This window comes from Sylvia atricapilla, chromosome 9 (genome assembly GCF_009819655.1).
Source record: "Sylvia atricapilla isolate bSylAtr1 chromosome 9, bSylAtr1.pri, whole genome shotgun sequence".
NCBI lineage: Eukaryota > Metazoa > Chordata > Aves > Passeriformes > Sylviidae > Sylvia > Sylvia atricapilla.
In genome coordinates, this window is record NC_089148.1 from 30,171,529 (window position 1) to 30,191,080 (window position 19,552).

The 19,552-nt window shown below is 38.4% G+C and overlaps 2 long non-coding RNA genes across 2 annotated transcripts; one reads left to right on the forward strand and one right to left on the reverse strand.

The window, feature by feature from the left end:
* The first annotated feature begins 1,539 nt into the window (after window positions 1-1,539).
* LOC136365153 (uncharacterized) lies at window positions 1,540-15,337 on the forward strand. The gene is made up of 7 exons (XR_010744278.1): window positions 1,540-2,044; window positions 2,131-2,210; window positions 5,819-5,897; window positions 6,483-6,596; window positions 14,269-14,364; window positions 14,572-14,802; window positions 15,078-15,337. It is a non-coding gene; the product is annotated as an uncharacterized lncRNA (long non-coding RNA).
* LOC136365154 (uncharacterized) lies at window positions 15,041-15,957 on the reverse strand. The gene is made up of 2 exons (XR_010744279.1): window positions 15,209-15,957; window positions 15,041-15,122 (listed from the first exon to the last, which is right to left on the reverse strand). It is a non-coding gene; the product is annotated as an uncharacterized lncRNA (long non-coding RNA).
* Between the last annotated feature and the right edge of the window lie 3,595 nt (window positions 15,958-19,552).

Here is a 19,552-nt window from a genome sequence, read left to right on the forward strand (position 1 = left end):
TCCATGCTGTGGTACCCAGAGGTTCAGAGATAACTCTGTTTGCTCGGGTAAGGTTGGTGGATAGAACACAATGCAATTTTAAAACCTTTTTCTGGAAGGAAAAAAAAAAAAAAAAAGACTTTACATACCTCTGGAGAATGGAAGTAAATTACATTCTTCTATTATGTATGTGAATCTGATTATGGGAATGGCGGAATTAATTTATCTGGTTATAAAGAACATGGCATCTTCTAAAATGCACATGATTATTTTTAGTTTTGTTGATTTTAGCTGAGCCATAGACGTTTCTCAGTGTACATTACAACTGCATATTGCTTTCTGAGACAGAGTGGATGCAGCACTAGAAAGCAATTATGGAACTAATATATTTCCCTGAAATGTACTTTGTGATACAAGATTTACTCATGTTTCTAAAAATTACTTAAAGTTCTGCCTAAATTATCCTGGTATCACAAATATGCCACTTATATCAAATTATCCCAAAGATGCTATCTTGGTAAGGAGAAGTATTCCATTACTGGAAAGAATAATTTGCCTACCATAATAACCGTTTTCCCCAGGCCCAAAATATTTTTTTTCAGTGGGGAGTGTAATGCCTGCTTATTCTGTGCACTGGGGCACCTGCACTGTGAGCCACAAAGAACAGAAAGAACATGTATTTTGGGACTAAAACACCCAAGCAACAAAGCAGACAGTCATCATACAAAAGTAACCTCTTCAAACACAACCTGTGTCACCCAGCTTCCTGGTGAATTTTGTGTAGGAATCAATTTTCCTACTTCTCCTTGTACCACATGTTGCCACAGTCTCAGCTTCCAGAATGATCAGAGACCTATAAAACATGATCTAAGGGGAGAGATTGAAAGAATTGGGGTTGTTTAGTCTGAAGAAAAGGAAGGTGGTGGCAAAAATGATAATGATCTTTCAAAATGTAAAATGTTTCTCTGCAGAGAGAAGGAATGACTTTTTCTTTATGTTCAGTGGGTCTAGGGCAAGAGGTGATGGACTTGGGGATTTAAAGCAGACATTAGGAAATTATTTCAATGTAGTTTGGCACTGAAAATGATTATCTGGGAATCTCATTTGCTGAAGGCTTTGAAAGGCAGATTAGGTCACGTGTCTCAGGAATGGTTTTAGTTGCAGTAGATTATATGGAGATAACCCCAAAAGGTTCCTGGCTGGTTTATGGTATTTTGTTTCTCTCAGGTGATTTATAGCAGATGCTTTACTGCTGTGTTATCTTGATTCTCACTCTTCCTTATATCCTCAGAAAATGCCAGTAAGAAAAAATGTCAGTAGGTAAAATATTGGGTAAGTAGAATGGATGGGGACGTTCCCAATAGCAGAATACTAAGAAATCACAGCTCCTGCAGGAAAGCTGGTGTGTTTGAGCAGAGTCTGACATGCTGACATGTCCTCCTGACAGCCTTTGACACAAGTATTGGGCTGGCTTTCAACAAGTGGTGGTTAGTCAATACACAGAAATCTGTGTTTTTAATTTTTAGATTTTAATTGAAGCTTCACTTTTTGCTGTGTTCAGGTATTTCCTGAATTTACAAGGAGTGAACTTTAGTCACAGTTCACCTGTAGCCAGTTTGTTGGACTTTTTGTTCCTCCAGTTCTTTGCAACATTAAGGTAGTATCCAAAATGCTTGTAATTATTTGAAACAGAGTTGAGGAATTAATTAATTGTTCTAGTTAAATATGCATTCTGCTGCAAAATTTAAAACACCTCTTGTTCACCTTCTCCATAGTCCTCCTGTTTTTCTGATTTTCACCATTCTTCCTGTAGCCTAAAATCTCTCTTTTCTTCCTGTAGGTAACTGTAGGTCTTCTGCAATAACAGAGTGATAAAATGACACTTGAATAGATTCCTGAGAGCCTAGGGAGCGTGATCTGTCAGACACTGCCCAAGTCCAGGATCACCTATGTCTTTGTCATTCCTTGACAGAAAACTGTTGAAACTCTTCCTGGATACTGAATGACAGCTAACAGGTACTGTGTTCTAATCCCTGGCTGCTTCAGAAAATTTCCTAAGATTGCTGTAAGTCAAACTCTTTATTATGTGTTCTCTTTGTATTGTGAAAGAAATATTAGATATCTGAAAACTGTTCCAATGCTTTGTTTCAGTTTTTCCTAATGGATCACGATTTGTAAATCTCTGAGATGTTTCACTGTCCTGCAGCCTCTTTCTTTGGTCCACTTCTCCAGTAAGCATGGCACCCCAAGCTGCACAGAGCAACCCACTTAAAACCTCAGCATTTAATAAAGAGAATATTATTTAGTGTGTGCACAATTGCCACTGATCAAATGTAGTGTCCCTCCTTTTTCCTAACACATCGTTGCCTGCAGTTTGTAGCTCCTGTCACTGCCTGTCCTTCTCCATGTAACTCCTGCCTACTCAGATTTTCTTATTTTGTGCTTCTCCAGATGATTATTCTGAAGGGTACTATTTTGCACTTCCTGTTGAAACTCTGGTCTGTGGCAGCTTAGCTGGCTGAATTGCAGCAGACAAGTTACTGGAGACTGAGCAGAAGGAATGTGAGAAGGAACCATTGAAGATTTTGTACTAAAAGTATGAGGTGGTTGTGAATGACTACCCTTGGGAAATTCACTTTATCTTCTGGCCAGAAATGTTTATTCTTAATATTTAGTTTTACTTTTTGATTAGTCTGTGTTTGTACAGTCTCCTCTTGTGGGGACAGGCTGGAAATTTGTACCAGTATTTGCTTTTGCATGCTCAAACACTGCTGTGATTCCTGTAAAAAAAACCCTGGAAAACAACATGCAGAAAACAGAAATTATCATGAATTAAGCCTCTAACAGTATGAAAAGAAATGCAGGAAGGTAATTGTACAATCCCTTAGTCTGTTCTGATTTTGGTTTTGTGGAGATTCCTATAAGACATGAAAATCTTGCTTGTTTATGACAAAAGAGGAGACAGGCCCTTTTATTTTAGCAGAACATACTGTTTAAACAAACACCACAGTGAAACAAGACAGCTAAAGGTACTGTAGGTCTATTCTTTTTTTTGTTGGTTTTTTTTTTTGGTAATGTTTTGAGATTTTTGTGTCTAAGAATAAATTATTTTTCTTTTAATTTACTGTGAAGTGCATGCCTAGTTGCCTAGTCAGTTTTTGTAACAGCTGACTGTTCCCTCTTTCAGTTAAGTCTACAAAAGTTGCACACTCTGTGGAGCTACTTTAACTTTTATTTGGAGGTGTTATCATCTTAGCAGTGGACTTGCACACGGCTTCAGAAATTCTCAAGGCTGAAGATTGACTTAGAAAATGTCTCAGAAATCACAGGGAGTCCATTTGGAGTTTTGGTCTGTGTGCTGTTCCACAAACACTCGTTTAGATACAGGGGACTGCACAGAATCTCTGCTAGACACAGGGGGACAGCAGTAGTGCATTTTGCCTCTGGCTCACAAGCTGTACACCAGCACTGTGCAAGGGTTAAGGACAAGATAAAATCACTTGCTGCTGTTTTGATTTCCTGAGGAGTTGTTGTTTTTACATGAGAAATGAGGAATGTGGTGAGGACCATTCCTGTGCCAAAATTTCAAAATATGTTCCTGTCAACTGTGCTGCCATTCATAGGTTTTACATCAGAATCTTGAATTTGAATATAAAGATCTCTGTTGTAGAAGCCCCATCTTGTGGACAACCAATCAATGACTGCTTCAGCACAACTGAAATTTGAAATACTTAGAAAATCTGAAGGTATTTTGGTAGTTTTTGCAACAAACTAGAGAGTCTTCATTTTCTGGACAATATAGAAACTTCGTTCATGTGTAGAAATCAGCATGTGCTTTTCAAAGACTATTTCCACAGGAAGAAATTGTGAATTGCAGAGAGGTATCAGCACTGGGGTGGAAACAAGGATGGTGCCCTTAGAACCCTGTATTAAGTCCAAATTAGCTAAACCACAAGCCTGAATCCTGCCTTGAATTCCCAAAATAGTGTCCTGTAGCACTTGGATAGTACAAATGAGTCTTTAAGTGGCAAAATTATATAAGGGCAGAAGGATATCCTTTGAAAAAATTGTTAAGAGAGAAAGAATAGCGAAGTGTGCATGAAAACTGAATCTGGAAACTTTGGAAATAACCTTAAGGAGATTGATTGTTTCAGCACAAAGTAATGGAAGAGGTCAAGCAACCCCAGACTCAGTGAGTCAACACAGTAGGAAGAGTGTTAGGGAGGTAAAGAGTGTGAAAACAAGCCTGTGATAAAAGCTGTTTTCAGGTTTCAGTATGACATTGGTAGGATATATTAGATATAGTCTATTGAATAGAATAATGCATACGTATAATAAGAATGTCTTTTTGTTGCTCTGAAGAAATTGGGTTACCCTGTGATAGTTTTCTGTTTCTTCCATAAGAAGAAAGCAGGAACCTTCACCATAGTTTTGCCCGCAGTAATTGAGGCTGCAATGAAGGAGCCAGAAAATGTGGCGACATCTAGGGAAGGGTTGGCTGAAGTGCCTCCAGCTGAAACACCTCCCACTGAAACTGCAGCCACTTCTTCTTCTGTGAATGAAGGTGGTGTATCCAGGGAAAGTTTTGTTGGAGTGGCTTATTTGGAAGGGGTTCCAGGAGTAAAGAAGATTCTGGGATGTGAGCAGGGTGCCACTGCAGCCTCTTTGATGGGAGGAGGATGGGGGTTGCTATTCCTACACGTGGATGTCTGACTGAGCAAGGGCATTAACAGAGGCAAAAGTTCAGTATCTGTCTATTGTAAAGCCAGGAAATAATTTCTTAGGCCTTACCAATAGTAGTCTGGATGAAATCTTCACTTCTAAGACATACCAGCTGCAATACATTTTGCTGTTTAAAATTACCTTGAAAAGTGAGTGTACATCTGCCACTTCACAGTGTAAGTTTAAAATAACTGTTTCTCTAGTGTTGAATTGAAATAATTAGATTTGCATCATTCTGTAGTCTGGGAATTTCATAAACAGCTATATATTTGTAACATAGATCTGAAAAAGTCACCTTTCTTAATAAGCTGACAGATACAACTATAAATACACATTATCAGTATATTACTAAAAATTTTGCAGAAATATGACTCCTTTTGCTTCTCATATTCTTTTGGAATATAATTCTACATTTTTGATGGAGAGCATCTTTTATGAATTGTCTGAGCCAGTTCAAAACTTTTGAGAAAAAATGTATATTCCAAATTTTTAACTTAGTTTTCTCCTTAAAGAAGAGGATATTAAAACTTGAGCAATATACAGGGCTACAATTTTTACCTGAGAGCAAATTCTACTGGAACCAGCATGTGCAATCAAAATCAAAATCTTTCTTAGTGAGAAGTGAAGCCATGAAAGGATCTTTGCAGCTCCTTTCTGTGGAAGTTGTTTGTTCCTCAGGAGACAGGGAACAGCAGATGCTGCTTCACCCCTCAAGGGAAGAGCAGATGAAGTGGGAACAGCTACTTAGAATTCCCTGCACTTAAATAATGAAGCATGAACAGTTCAGCAAGAGGAGTACAGACAGATATTAGTGTGGTGTGGAATCTAGAGGAGCTGTAGCCTAGGAAAAGAAAATGAAGATGTCAGAAAAGGGTATTGGAAAGCAAGGATTTATTCCAGCAGTGTCAAGGGAGGGAATAAGGGCTGCTCAATCCCTGCTCCACCAACTGAGTTCATTGTAGTACAGAGGAAGGACAGGTCTTAGTATAAAGGACAGACTTATTCTGTGCAGAAGGCTCTAAAAAAAAGTAATTACTGGTAGAAGTCTCTGAAGGAGTAGAAGAAAAGAGTATCATTCAGTGATACTTCTTGTACTGGATCATATTATAAATTACAGGTATTTGTTTATGCCCATATGAGAAGAAAGGGAACTGATTACATCAAGAAGAGCAATTTGTTGCACCTTCCCTGCTTAGGTAAATAAAATTTTCTGTTGCAGAGGGTTCATTGCTAAAAGTTGCTGAGTAGTATTTAACTCTCATACTAATAGATTTTTTCAAGAAAATACAGCAGAACTGGAAACTCGAAGTTTAAGTGTAAACCTGCAGTGATCCACTGTCAGAAGTATTGTGTAGGTGTATAAAATTGATTTCAAAGGGAATGAAGAGGTGTGACTTGTGAATTGCTACTTTTTTAAAGATAAAGAATTAGTTCACATGTAGGTCATGTTAAAAAAAGAAAGTAACTTTTCATCTTTAGCTCTTTATTATGCACATTTTTATAAATGTTTTCTTTGGTTGCCTGTAGCCTTTCTGCTATTTTAAATGTTCCCAAAGTTTTATTGAGATAAAAATGTTAAAAGATGTAATAATACCGATGTATCAAGGGATTTAGCTTTAGATTAAAAAGACAGATTTTCAGTGGCCATTTGAAAACAAGGCTTTATGTATGATGTCAATACGAAACGAAATCTGTGCAATTGAACCTTGAGCACTTGTGTTTGTAATGTATAAAAGTGTTCTTTTAAAGCTGCCTCTGTCTTGTGTCCCTTCCTCTTCCAGCCCAGTCCCTTTGTCCCAGAGCTGTGGTGGTGCCACGTTGCTGTGACCCCATTGCACCAGCATAGGATCCACTTCCCCAGGGATGGAGCCTGGTCCCTGTGCCATATCAGCCAGGTAAGGAGAGGCACAACCCAAATCTCTCCTGAGCCTTGTCCAAAAAGGTTCAGTAATTTACAGTTCCTTATGGCAACACGCTTCTTCTGGTATTGTCATGAGCATTCTAAAATGTTATCAGACAATAATTGCTATCACAACTTTTCATTCTGTGTTTCTGTTTCAAATTTCCCTCAGTTCAATCAGAACCAAAAGTTAATGCCCGTTGGCTAATTTCCAGTGCATGCCTCCACAGAACAACTGCTGCCTTTAACTGGTGGAGAGATCAAGGCTTGAACTGACAAAAGACATCTGTATTTTGGAAAACAAATTAATGTTTATGTTTTAATTTATAAGTTCCTGGCTCTTTTATGGTTCCTGTTTTTCAAGTAACGTCTCTTTGGATCCCTAGCTGATGGAGAGTCAAAATGGAAAAGGCCCATGAGAGAATTATCACAATAGAACATCTGGTCTGCATTGGAAAAAGCTGAGAAAGATATTCAACATCTCTGAGACCGAGGCAGCCATGAGGCAGCTTGAAAGTCAGTCCCTGAAAAATTGTGCAGGTTGTGGCCACCTGGGCCAACCTAGTGTTGTTTTGGGAAGAGCTATTCTGCTCATGAGCATCTGAATTTTAATCTCCCCTAAGCATGGATATGTGAGAGCTGGGAGTGGTATGAAAGGTGTTTGCTTTCCATAACGTTAATCTGAGTCCCAGCATTGTCCTAATTACATTGTGGGTTTTTGCCAGTCTCACAGATTTCTTTTGAGCATGTAGGCTGGAGTCAAAAGGCTTTCCCAGGGCTTTTGGCATAGCTTTACAGGAAAGTGGATGGAAGGGACTTCCTATATTTTTGGAAGAATATTTTGCATCCTGCTTTAAACTTTTCCAGAAGGTAAAAGGACATTAGCTAGACTGTGTGTTGGCTCATGGACTGCTATGTCACTAATGGCAAGGAGTTTTATTCCTGTTTTCTGCAGTCATAGACTGTAAGAAATGCAAAGGAATCATGGGCCAACCAGGGCAGTAAAAGTACCCCTGGGTTCAGAGGGAACAAACTCCTTCCACCACATTGGAACTTTGGTCCTTTAAGTCATTATAGCTCATGCAGAACAGAAACAATTTGACATGTATAACAAGAAACATTGCAAATTGTTTGCCAAACAAATACTTATACTGCAGATGGAAGAACTGATGAAAATTGTTTATAGATGGGGAACTAAATGTAGATTTTTCAAGAACAAGGTTGCTGTCTTCCTTGCCAAGACAAACAAATCTGATAGGCCATCTCATTGCTTTAGGCTGCCTGAGGACCCACTGGAAAGTCTATGGACCTTTTTCCACAGAAAATTTGTGTATTGTCAATACATAAGTGTGTTGTCCACAGTTACACTGTGGCAGCTGCAGAGGAAGTGGAAGGTTCTCAGGAATACATTAGGGAGAACTGCATTTTTGGCTTCTGAAACAGTGTGGAGTGCTTTTGGAAACTGTGGAAGTTTATAAGCTAGATGTTACTGCTACAAAAGGTTATCTGTGAGTTAAACATAATAGTAATTAATCTGCTGTCTTTAGATCTGAACACTAAGAACACAATGAAATTGAGAATTCCTGTCTTCTAGAGTTGCAGTTTCCAAGATGCCTTCATTCCTGTGAACATACTCTGGTCTGCATTTAGAGATTTTCAGTGTTACCTTTAGAAATCTGTGCACAGATGTTTTTACAAAGCGCTGTGTAATCGTCCCAAACAACTGGTTTTAATAGGCCAAGTTATTTAGGAAATCATGTAATGAGAACATAAATACAATCCCTGATACTGACATAAAACATGTATTAGCAAAATAATATCGTTTTTATTTCCCTGATACAGAGCAGACCCTGAAAATACATAACTCATCATGTCCTTAAAATGCTGTTATATGTGTAACTATCATCCTGGGCTGCATTAGGAAGAGCATTGCCAGGAAGTCAAAGGAGGTGATCATTCCCCTTTGCCCAGCACTAGTGAGACTTCAGTGGGAGTGCTGTGCCCAGTTCTGGGCTCCCCACAGCAGGGAGGACAGGGACATCCTGGAGTGAGGGTGGATAAGAGGAGCATCTGTCCTGTGGCTGCTCAGGGAGGTTTGGAAGTTGATGTTGTTGAAGAAACTCCAAAGTCAACTGAGCAAGGTCCCGAGCACCCTGCCCTGGGGTGATCCAGCTTTGGGCTGGGCTTGGGCTGAGTGATCTTCAGAGATGCCTCCAGACTGGGAATATTTGAGGCAGTTTGCTTGAGTCTTGTCAGCGTTTTAGCTGCAACTCGACTGTGGAGGAATCCTAAGGAGAGCAAAGGCTGTGACCCTAGAAATTAATCCAGATGGCTGAGGCCCAGAAAAGGCATAATGGGAGCTGCTAAGTTTTCTGAATGTCTCATCAGAGTGATATTTCACTTGAAAATACAAAATAGAAATTACTTGGGTCTTAATGACACTGAATACCCATAGTGTTCTCTCTCGTCTCAGCTGGACTGCAGATGGTAACAACTTCTCTCTATCTGAACCCACTTATTTTAGTTTAATCCTGTTGTAAAATATTACCATATCTTTTACTCTAGAATTTAATACCTGATGCTTTAGGGTGCAGAATTTATTTGCTGGTTTATTCCAGCTAATAAACTTTCTTTCCTTACTAGTACTGATATTAACAAATTGCAATCTATTTTGACATATTACTTCAGTAGTAAGCACATACTATGTCTCAAGGAGTTTAGAGTATCATCATTTGAGCAAGGTAAAATCAAAACATATAATGATATTGCATATTCTATGGCACTTAGTTTGTAACTATTCTTACAGTACCTTCAGAATAAGAAGGAAAATGAAATTCAGAAAGGGCTTTCAGAGTTTAAAAAGATTTATGTTGAAAGGCAAAGATAATTTTTTAAAATCAGCTGAGTAGTCGTAGTAGGAAGATTCACCTGTGGTTTTTCTTGATGAAAATGCCAAAGAGCTCACTTGCAGTATTGAGAATTCTGAGGTCCTCCTTTTAAAAGTTCTTTGTCATTTATATTGCTTCTAAGGAAAAAGGAAAGCACACTGGGAAACATGAAATTGAGCAACATTGCACAAGTAATTAGGAAATAAATAGATTATAAAGCACTTTATTTCATTTGCTTTTGCACTTCACCAAGTGAAACAATAAGTAAATAACCTGTGTCTTTATTATCAGTATATGGAGTCACATTGGGTCTCACAGACCAAGGCATAAATGTATAAATAACACCTGTGACAATTATTAGAGGACATCAAATTTTGCTAGGGATGAACCCATTGTGAAACCACAAAATTAAGACTTCAGACAAAAATAACACATGAAGGTCAAATGTACTGAGTCATTGGTTGCTGTCTTTGCACCACTTTCCCCTGACTTAAAGCTTTTACAGCACATTTCTGATTCAGTCTCCTCTCTCCTGTGTGGGATGAGGTTTTTGGTGGGGAGAGTATTACTTTAAATTGACACCTTTAGCAGCAGTTCCAACTTGTACTGATTTCCTTTTATAAATGTGTAACCTATTATATCTACCCAAGCCTGGCTGAGCTCCAAGTCACCCATTTCTCAGTAATACAGGAAATTAAATCTAATGTCTAATAAGCATAGATGGCTTATGCAACCTTCATTCCCTGGAAAAAGTATTATATAACATAATAATATTACCTTTTCTTTTGATAGCTAGAGAGTTGTGCACTTAATTTTTAGGTAGACTAAACTGGCTCTGCATTTCAGCTTGAGAAGTCTGAGTTGATCCATCCTTTTTTGCAGACCTACTGAATTTCACCTCAAAAATTCTCCTCTTATTAAAGGACCCCCTGAAATGTTCATTTGTAGGGTTTGGTCCCTTTCTCCACTTGTCTCTGTGGTAGGAACCCCCTTTGTTCCCACTGTGTCCCCCATGATCTCATCCTGGAGGTCCTGGTATTCATTCTTTCTGTCCCAGGATTTTCCAGCCTCAACAGATTTCTGCCTGTTCCATCCCATTTTCTGATAATACCCACCACAGCTCTGTGTCAGTTGGTGCAGCTTTTAAAAATGCAGAAATCTGACTTTAGGCCATACAGATTAGTAACATAATTTCAGGGCTTTGTCTCCTGCATGTACCAGTGGATTTATACTGAATAATTTTAAACTGTTACAGCCTTCTGAAACCATTTCTCTCTTGCTGCTGTGATACATAAAGTGGCATAAGGTCACTGATGCTGTGGAAATTGGTTTTGGAGCTGATAGGCTACTTCAGCAAGAAATCAGTTCTAGCAGGAACGCAAAGAAAATTATTTTAATCTAGTGCTATGTTACTTTGTTGGCTTTTAGAAAGGAGATAATTAAAATATTCAAGGGACTTCCAAGTCTGTGGAAAAAATACCATTTTTGAGATTTAAGGTTATTTTTGCCTCACAGTTTATTAGTTTCTTTTCTAAAGCAAATAAGCTGAATGTGATGGACACAAATATGCCATTTACACATGCTCAAAAACAAAGCAAGAAATAAGGTTTTTTTTAAAATTGAGTTCTGTATAAGAATAAACTTGGTTCAGTCTTTTCTGTGTCACTCACCCCATGTTTACAGTAACTGCTCCTGCAATTTTGTGGATGAAAACTTCTATGCAGATACATCTAGGGCCATTAATGAGGCTGCATTATGCAACTAATTGCAACGGGGAACAAAATTACATTAATGGTGCCCAAGGAGAAAGAGAATGTCTGCACTCAGTGTGAGTAAGGGGTAGCCAATGCCTTATTTTTTCCAAAACAAATATTTAAGTTAAATTGAAAACAATAGTTGATCTCTGAGAATAATCACTAAGAGTTTGAAAGCCCTATATTTTTTTTTCAAAACACTGAACTTATAAGAAGGAATTTCCAAGCACAAAAATTAAAATAACTGTAATGCTTACTGTATGAATATGCCAAAGGAAAAAAATTACCAGCATAAACTCTCTAATCTTTTTGAAATGAAGAACAGAGGAAATAAGAATGCATTTCTAAGAAACATTTTTTAAATGTCTGAATTGTAAAATTAACGCTGTCGTTATCATATTTTAAAGGATACTTTAATTTTATAATGAAGAAAAAAAAAGACATTTTACTCTCTGTTCTTTCATAAGACAGGTTCAATGCTGCTGTTTGCAGAGGAAGGACACCAAGAGTAGTGTCTGTTCTAGAGTGAGGAATGAGCTCCACTGGAGAGGAGTTGGCTTCCCTGGCTGCAGTGCTCTGTATTTCATTTTAGTAAGTCTGAGATTGGTCCAAGTCTTTGTCTCCTCCTGCACTTTATGCTGGTGCAGGTGCCGGGTTACTGAAGAGAGAGAGAAATAAAAAATGCAATTCAGTGTTTTATTTCATGCTCCCCAAGTTCACTCAGACACACCCAGAGTGAATGTGTGCTGCACTCGACTTGGAGATCTTGTGTTACAAATTCTGGCTCTGCTGTGCTTTCCTGCTTTGCCCGTAGAGCAGGTAAGAGGCTGCATAACTGGAGCACCCTGTTACCTCAGCTGCAAAAGGTTCTGAGAATCTAATGGCCAAGAGAGTGGAATTTACATTTATTTTCATTTGGCTTGTGTTTCAGCAAGCATTTAAAAGATCCACCAGTTTATCTTTGTCAGAGATTGTTTTTCTTTTGGCTTAGCTTGGACACCAATCTCATTGTTGAGTTTACATTTATGGAGTAGGACCCAAGGTTTTCTCCATGTGTTCAGTATTATGATTTTGATTTTGCAAGTCTTGTTGCTTGGGATAGGTGTAAAAGTCATGTCTGCATGTGCAGCAAGAACAGAACTGGGGTTTGGGTGCTGCTACTTAGTCAATTGAGAGGGAACAAAAGTAGTTTTGAAGGCTGCCTCGCCTCTTGGCTGACAGGCAGAGGAGTTGGTAAAAGCTGCAAAGACAACTGAGTGCCCTAACGATGGTATTAATATACATTTTATTTCATAGGTGAATTTTGAGGAATAGTTTTTAAAATGTAGCTGTTTCACTCTCCTTTAGCAAACCATGTGTGACCATAGCTGTTTTTCCAAAATGCATGGTTTGCTTGCTTTTGTTGGCACCAGTCGAGTTCTCGCTCCACATAGTAATGTCCACAAGGTGGTGCCACAGCTAAGAAGTTTGCGATAAATAAGGCAAAAGTAATTCGATAATTCTATCTGCTTTTTGTATCTGCACCGTTAAAGAATTAATAATTATTTCATAAACGAAATATCACAGGTTTGCAAGCTCTGTTTTTAATACACTTGTGTGAGCAGAGGTGAGTCTGTCTGCTGAGAAAGGGCAACATCCACGCGCCTGTGAGTGTCCCAAATCCTGTACAAAAGTGAAGAGACAGCTCAGGGTTTAGCAGCCAGGCTGATGAAGAGCTGTGTATTTCCTAGCGTGGGACAACACTGGCATGTGTCTTACATTTTTGTCTGGGTCGCTTGAGCAGGAATCAGCCTGAATCCTGACAAGCAGATAGTTCATCCACACCTTCAGCCCAGAGTTTCCACTTACCCTAGAGTGGCTGTGGCACATCAGACCCTAATTTCCTGAGTTTTTTCTAGAGCCAGGGATAGCTGGGCTCCCTGTCCTATGCTAATCCACAGTTGGCTGTTAATTCCAAAGGGCTGTGAAGTGCTTCCAGAGGGACCTGCACTGATGCTCAACCTTATGAGCACCTTTCTAGAAAAGATCAGACTAGGAAAAGTACAAGGCAATAGCAGGGAATGTAAGATGTGCAGTACAGAAAAGACAATGAAACTTCCAGAAAAAAAGTTGTTTGTGTGGATCTGGATGACTGCACTGACTTGTATGTCCCAGAAGAGCTGAAGTGCAGCAGGACTTGGCCATTCCACTCTCGAGGTGTCAGTTCTTTAGCCTCCCTTGGCCACTTGCTGCTTCTTGCAGCCCTGCCCTGCTGCCCTCTGTGACCTCTGCAATCCAGGTATGCACAGGAAATATTCCCTGTCAGCTTCTGCAGTGGACAAATTAAGTTTGAATCATTTATTCATCGCATAATTTTCTACCAAAAACAGCAAGAAAAAAAGGGGTACTTTAAAATACCATTCAGACAAGCAGTGCATTGGCTTGCCTCCAGCTAGAATCTCCCTTTGGTAGGCCTGCATCAGAAAGAGAAAAATAACAGAGTTTGCATAATATGTTTCCTATAAATTGTTAGATTATTATTTTAAAACATACTAAAATTCTGGCTCATAAGAGACTCAATGGAAATCAAGTGTACTCAAGAAAGATGGTTTGTTTCCCAATTAAAAAGTAGAATGAGACTTAGAAGCTTATTGAGTCCAATTCTAAAAGTTGTCAAATAACACAATGACCACCTTTTTTTTTTTTTTAAGGATCATATCTATAAATTATATTTAAAAGTGGTTTACAGTATTTTGAAACTTTGTATTGGTTTCAACATCTGTTTGGAAAAGTCGTTATCCAACTTAAGAACTAACTAAAAATGTGAAGCCATGAACAGATCAAGTAGATTTAATTTCTGAGTCAGTCTGTTGAGTTAGCTTGAACTGAATCATGACAATGACATTGTCAGAGTCTTCCTGTAAGATTGTTCTGAGTGTATGGCTGCAATATATCTTGCAATTAAATTGACATATTTCTGGTCTAGTTTGGATTTTGCTTTTTCTTTGACTTTGCAAAGTTGCTTTCAAAAATGTTTATTTTTCAGATATTTTGCACAGAGAAAAAAATAGGCTCTCTTCTAAAGGGAGGGAATGAGTATCTAAGATCATACATCTAAGTCTCCACGGTGTGAAAACCCTAGGTGTGCATTATTTAGTAATTTAACAACTAAAGGGAGCACTCCCCCTTGCAAGTTTAGTAATGTAACAACTGAATTTAAATCTTGAACACTCTTCCTTGCAATATTTGCAATTATTTTTGTGCTTTTATTGGAAATCCCGTAAGTACTTTTAAAATATCGAATCTGTTTTTTTCCCCAATAAGCCTAATTTTCTACTTTCCCATTTAGGCAATCATGACCAAAACCTGCTTCAGCTCTGTGCCTAAATCTCCCTGGGAGGAGGTAACTTGCAGTGCTGTGAGTTGGGAGCCAGTGTGAGCTGGGCTCAGAAATCCTCCTGCAGATGCAGGGCGCTCACCGGAAACAATTGAGGATGGCAGTGGTATCCTGCAGGATGTGTGTGACGTGCTCAGCGGGGGCTTGATTTACACAGGGACACATTATAGATTATACATTCTGGTAATTGTGGTGTTGTTATTGCTGGGCTGGATCTAAGCACAGGAAGTACATATAAGCCCATTTGAAGTGATAACATCCACTCCCGTTTAAAAAGCAATATTTTATTCTCGTATGTAATACAGTGTTTGCGAGGAAAAATAGATAATTTGTTAACTAGTACTTAGCATGACTTTTAGGGAAAAAGCTGATTCATTATGGGAAGGCCACAACCAGCATTTACAAATAAATCCACTTAAACTTCTCTTCTTAATCACTTTATTTTTTTTTTTTTTCAGTATGGAGTGTAAGCCAAGATCAGGAAGGAGACAATGCATTGCCATCTGAAACACAAGAAAGATCAAAATAAGTTTTCAGCATGCCACCAAAACCACAGTGCTAGGTTTCTGTTAAGGAGAATGAGTAATACCATTCTAGTGAAGTTAGAAGTTCACATTCTAGTGGAGTGTGAAGTTGTTGCTGTGGCTGGGTAATAATTCCATCTATCTGATAAGGCAGATTACGTATTCTGCAAGAAAATAAATAATCCCAGGTAAAACCTTGCTCTGTTTCTTCAGCTCAATAAGAAAGCCCACGCACAGTACCCACTTAGAAGTTGCTCTGTGCATACTTGTGTAACTTTAGGACTCAGGAGCAGGTCTGTTCTCCATCCTGCATCCCCAAACCAGCCTTGCTCAGGAACACATTGCCTCCAGCCCTGGTGTGGAACGAGGAATCTGTTCCTGCTGCTGCTCCCAGGATGTGGGATGTGGGTTGACCCTCAGCCCTGCAGCTGCAGGCAGTGTGTGTGTCAGGGCCCCTCTCAGAGCCTCTCTCCCCATTTCTCTTTAACTCTGTAGGCTTCAGACCTTTCTGTGCACCCAGGGAAGTTGCTGATCAAGCCAGGGCTCACCCAAGTTCCCTTCTGGAGGGGGATATGAATCTGTTCAGAAGAGGGATGCAATAACCATTTCAATTTTTGTGTGCCAATCTATTCTCCACAGACCACACAAACTGACAGAACACAGGTAACATATTGTGCATGCTGTGCCTATTTCTTACTTTGTACTGCCAGGGAAAATAGATGAAAATTGGTATTAAGTTTTCTTCTTGTTCCTCCAATAATAGAAAATGACCAGAAAAGAGAAAATAAGACAGATCTTTTTCTCTAGAAAAGCCTTCCAGCTAAATGTGGTTTTGTTTTTTGTTTTTTGGTTGTTTTTTTTTTTTTAATATTATGAAACATTCTTGCCTTAATAGATGAGAAAAGTAACAATAGAACTGTGAAACAAATTAATACATCAAAAACATTGACCCCTGGACCACAGCTAAATCTGTATTCATATTTGTAATAGTGTTGCAGATCGATAATACAGTGCTATACTGATGCTATACTGTATACATTGATTTGTTGAAATGATGGTTGTTATGAGTGAGGCTCTAAACAGACAATGCAACATATAATAAAGGACTGACCTACTAACAGATATAATAATAAAACAGATCTAATAAAAACATCTAATAAGATGTGACAAGCACATACATAAAGTAACACAAAGCCTAATGATTTGTTTCACAGTTTCATGCAAAACTTTTTATTGTTTTCTGTCTATATTATTTAACATTAAGAATACATTTTCCTATATAAATTTGAAATGCTACTGGTCTGAAATTTTTGTGCAGACAGTCTAACTCACATTGGAAAGAAGTATAGTTTTTCCAGATGCCGTACTTAGAAAATTTTGAAATTATAATCCTGCTGATGACTCCAGAATATTAATATGCGTCTGCATTGGTCTTGTTTGGAAGTCAGATTTGTTTTACAAAATAATGCTAAGAGAAGTTTAATTTTAATTAAGATCTTCACTGTTTTCCTGAATAGGAATCTCTGTCCCTAGATTTAACTTTTAATACCCTGTTTAACAAAGGACTAGCTTCACTCATACCACGAGTATTTATGCAAGTTTTCACAGTTGATTGCTGGGATGAGAGCTGTAAAAACAAAGACCAGGTGAAGATCCTTTCTTGGAACACACTGGGATATGAGCCTCTATTTTATTTGTAGTTCGTAAGTCTACTTATAAACAGACAATAATAAGACATAAGATATATGTCTATATAAATAGACAATAATAACACCTACAAGGCTGCAGCATGTCTGAATCTTCCTGCAGTACATACAGGTTTTGGCTTTCATTAGACAGTAAGACATGTTGGCTGCAAAAATACCACACAACTTGAAAAGGAGACTCTAATTTCAAATGGGAAATGTATTTCATCCCTCTTACGTGCACATCAAAATCACCGTGCCTTTGATCGTGGCTATGGAAATGAAAATACCAGGCCACAGGATTTGCAATTAACTTGAGACATCCAGAGGAAATTCTGTAAGTTGCTTTAGTCTCTTTATTTTGCCTTGTCTGAAGCCTGTCTGATTTTTATAAGAGCAGTTGTTAGTGGAAATGTCTGTGTTTCAATTGAAGTGCTCTAACAAGCTTTCTGGTCTCACTTGAGCAGCGTAACAGAACACCCAAAACAACTGAGATGTCTTTAGGTCTTAGATATTTGGTTTAAATATTCTATTAAATACTCAAAAAGGTAGGAGTTCCTTAAGCATCAGAAGACAGAGAATTTAAAGATCGGACTGAGCCATGCCTCCTGCATTTACTTCTCCAATAAATCTATCAGAACACTGACCAGCTGGGCTGCCAGATGTACTCTTCCACATTTGGGGTAAGTAATCACTTGGGCCTGGGTTCTACTGGACAAACTGTGCCTGAAGGCATTTGGAGTTATTTTAGATGACATACTAAAGTGGTCAGCATAAGCTTAGAAGACTTTATCCAGCACTTTGTCAGCATGCCAGAAGAAATTCCTTGGGATTCAGAGTCTAAGATTTCATTTCAATTAATTGTCAGGATGATGAATATTATTTATTCCACTCTAAGGCTCATTTTAATCTAAAACATGGTCAGATAGGGTCAATGCAGGCCAAATGGTATTTCTTCCTACATAGAAGCCCATCTAGATATAATCCAGTTTGCTCTCCTGTCTCTAGATTTGGTCTGCAAGGATAACAGGAATGGAGTCTGAAGCTGGCCTAGGATTCCTTTGCACTTGAACCTCATGTAATTAGGCAAGTCTACTTTCCCACTAAATAAAATTATTATAAGCAACAATATTATTTATTGAAACTCCTCAAAATTGTTAAATTCTGCCCAGTTTGGAAGAGGAGCCTTATCAGGCAGATCCTCAGTGAGGCATTGGAGCCCAGTGGGCAGAGTGCTGGACAGGGATTGAGAAATCTGAGTTCTCTTCCAAACCCTCCTGACTTTTAAACAACCTTGAGCTGTCACTTCTCTGTGCTGCAGTTTCACAGTCTGTATGAGCAGAATAATAATCCCCCACAAAGGTTTGAGAGTTGCTGAAGGAAGGATCTCTATGAACACATTTCTTGCACTAGCCTGAGCTAGGTGCAGCTGTGGTTAGAGGTGGCCAGGATTTGGTCAATTCCTCATCTATTATAGAAAATCTGGGAAATTTTCATTGTTAGACTCCTTGCCTTCAGTTGTCTGTCAAAACACATTTTCATGTTAAAGGTCTTTCTTATCTTTCAGACCATTACAAAATATCTCCAGAAAATTTCATTTTATTTAGTTATGCATTAATACTCACAGTTCTGTTACTGGGAACTGCAAAGTGCCTCTCAGGATCATACAAATAATTACCTAACATGGATAATGTATCTTTGGCCTAAAAAGAAGACTTTTGCAATATTATGATTAGTATATATGGGGAAAAAAAATTATCTATCTGTTTATGTTGTAAGATATTTCAATTTGACTTTCAGTTTGAAAAATTCCCCTTGAAAGTACAAACATTTTTTTTTTCAAATTATATCTTGATTTTACACATTTTGTGTTAATAGACAACAAGCTCTGTACACAAAAAAGAGCAGTCTACTTTCAAAACTGCTGAATGGTTTGACCTCAAGGGAATAGAAACTGTTGACTCATTGTTTTTGCTGCATATAATATTAGTCCTTTGTCACATCCAGGGAATGACATCATCTTCCTCATTGTTAGCAGCAGGTTTGAATAACAGAAAAAGTGCAGCATTAGTTGTCTGCTGTGTTTGTTCTTAATAAATGAATGGATATCTGGTACCAAGAATCAGATTGGGGGTTTTAAGTAACATTTAGAAGAATTTTGTGCCCAGACCCTGCAAAGAGCTTTGCTCCTGGCCATCATCTGCAGGGCAGTGGAGCTGGCAGGAGCACGGAGCCCGCAGAGGGAACATCACTGCTGGTTCTGCCTGCTCCAAAGTGATAAGAAGAGGCAGGAAAGAAGAGACTAAGCACAGAATGAAACAGATCTGTTCTTCAAGGTCAGCTTAGTAAAAGGAATCCCTGCACTTCTGTGAATCATACTTCTCTGGAATCTAAATTTATGCAAAGTAATTATCTGAAAAGAAGTCATCTCTAGGACGCACAAACAAAAAGGGAACAGGTTATCTTCAAAATGCACCGTTTTAAGTATTTCATCCATTCCAAATTTTTATTCATGTCTATTAGTCTTCTGCTCCCTGTAACTGAAGTATCTATGTCCTACCCACAAAGAGTAATTCCTTAGCAGAAGTATTTGGTTATATCTGCTTCATGGAAGAGGATCCATCATTATAGAGAGTGACCAGACTGGTGGAAGTCTTCTTTGACGTGATAGACCACCTTCTTCTATTGCAAAGAAAGTCTTATGGGTTGCTTCCTGAACAATAA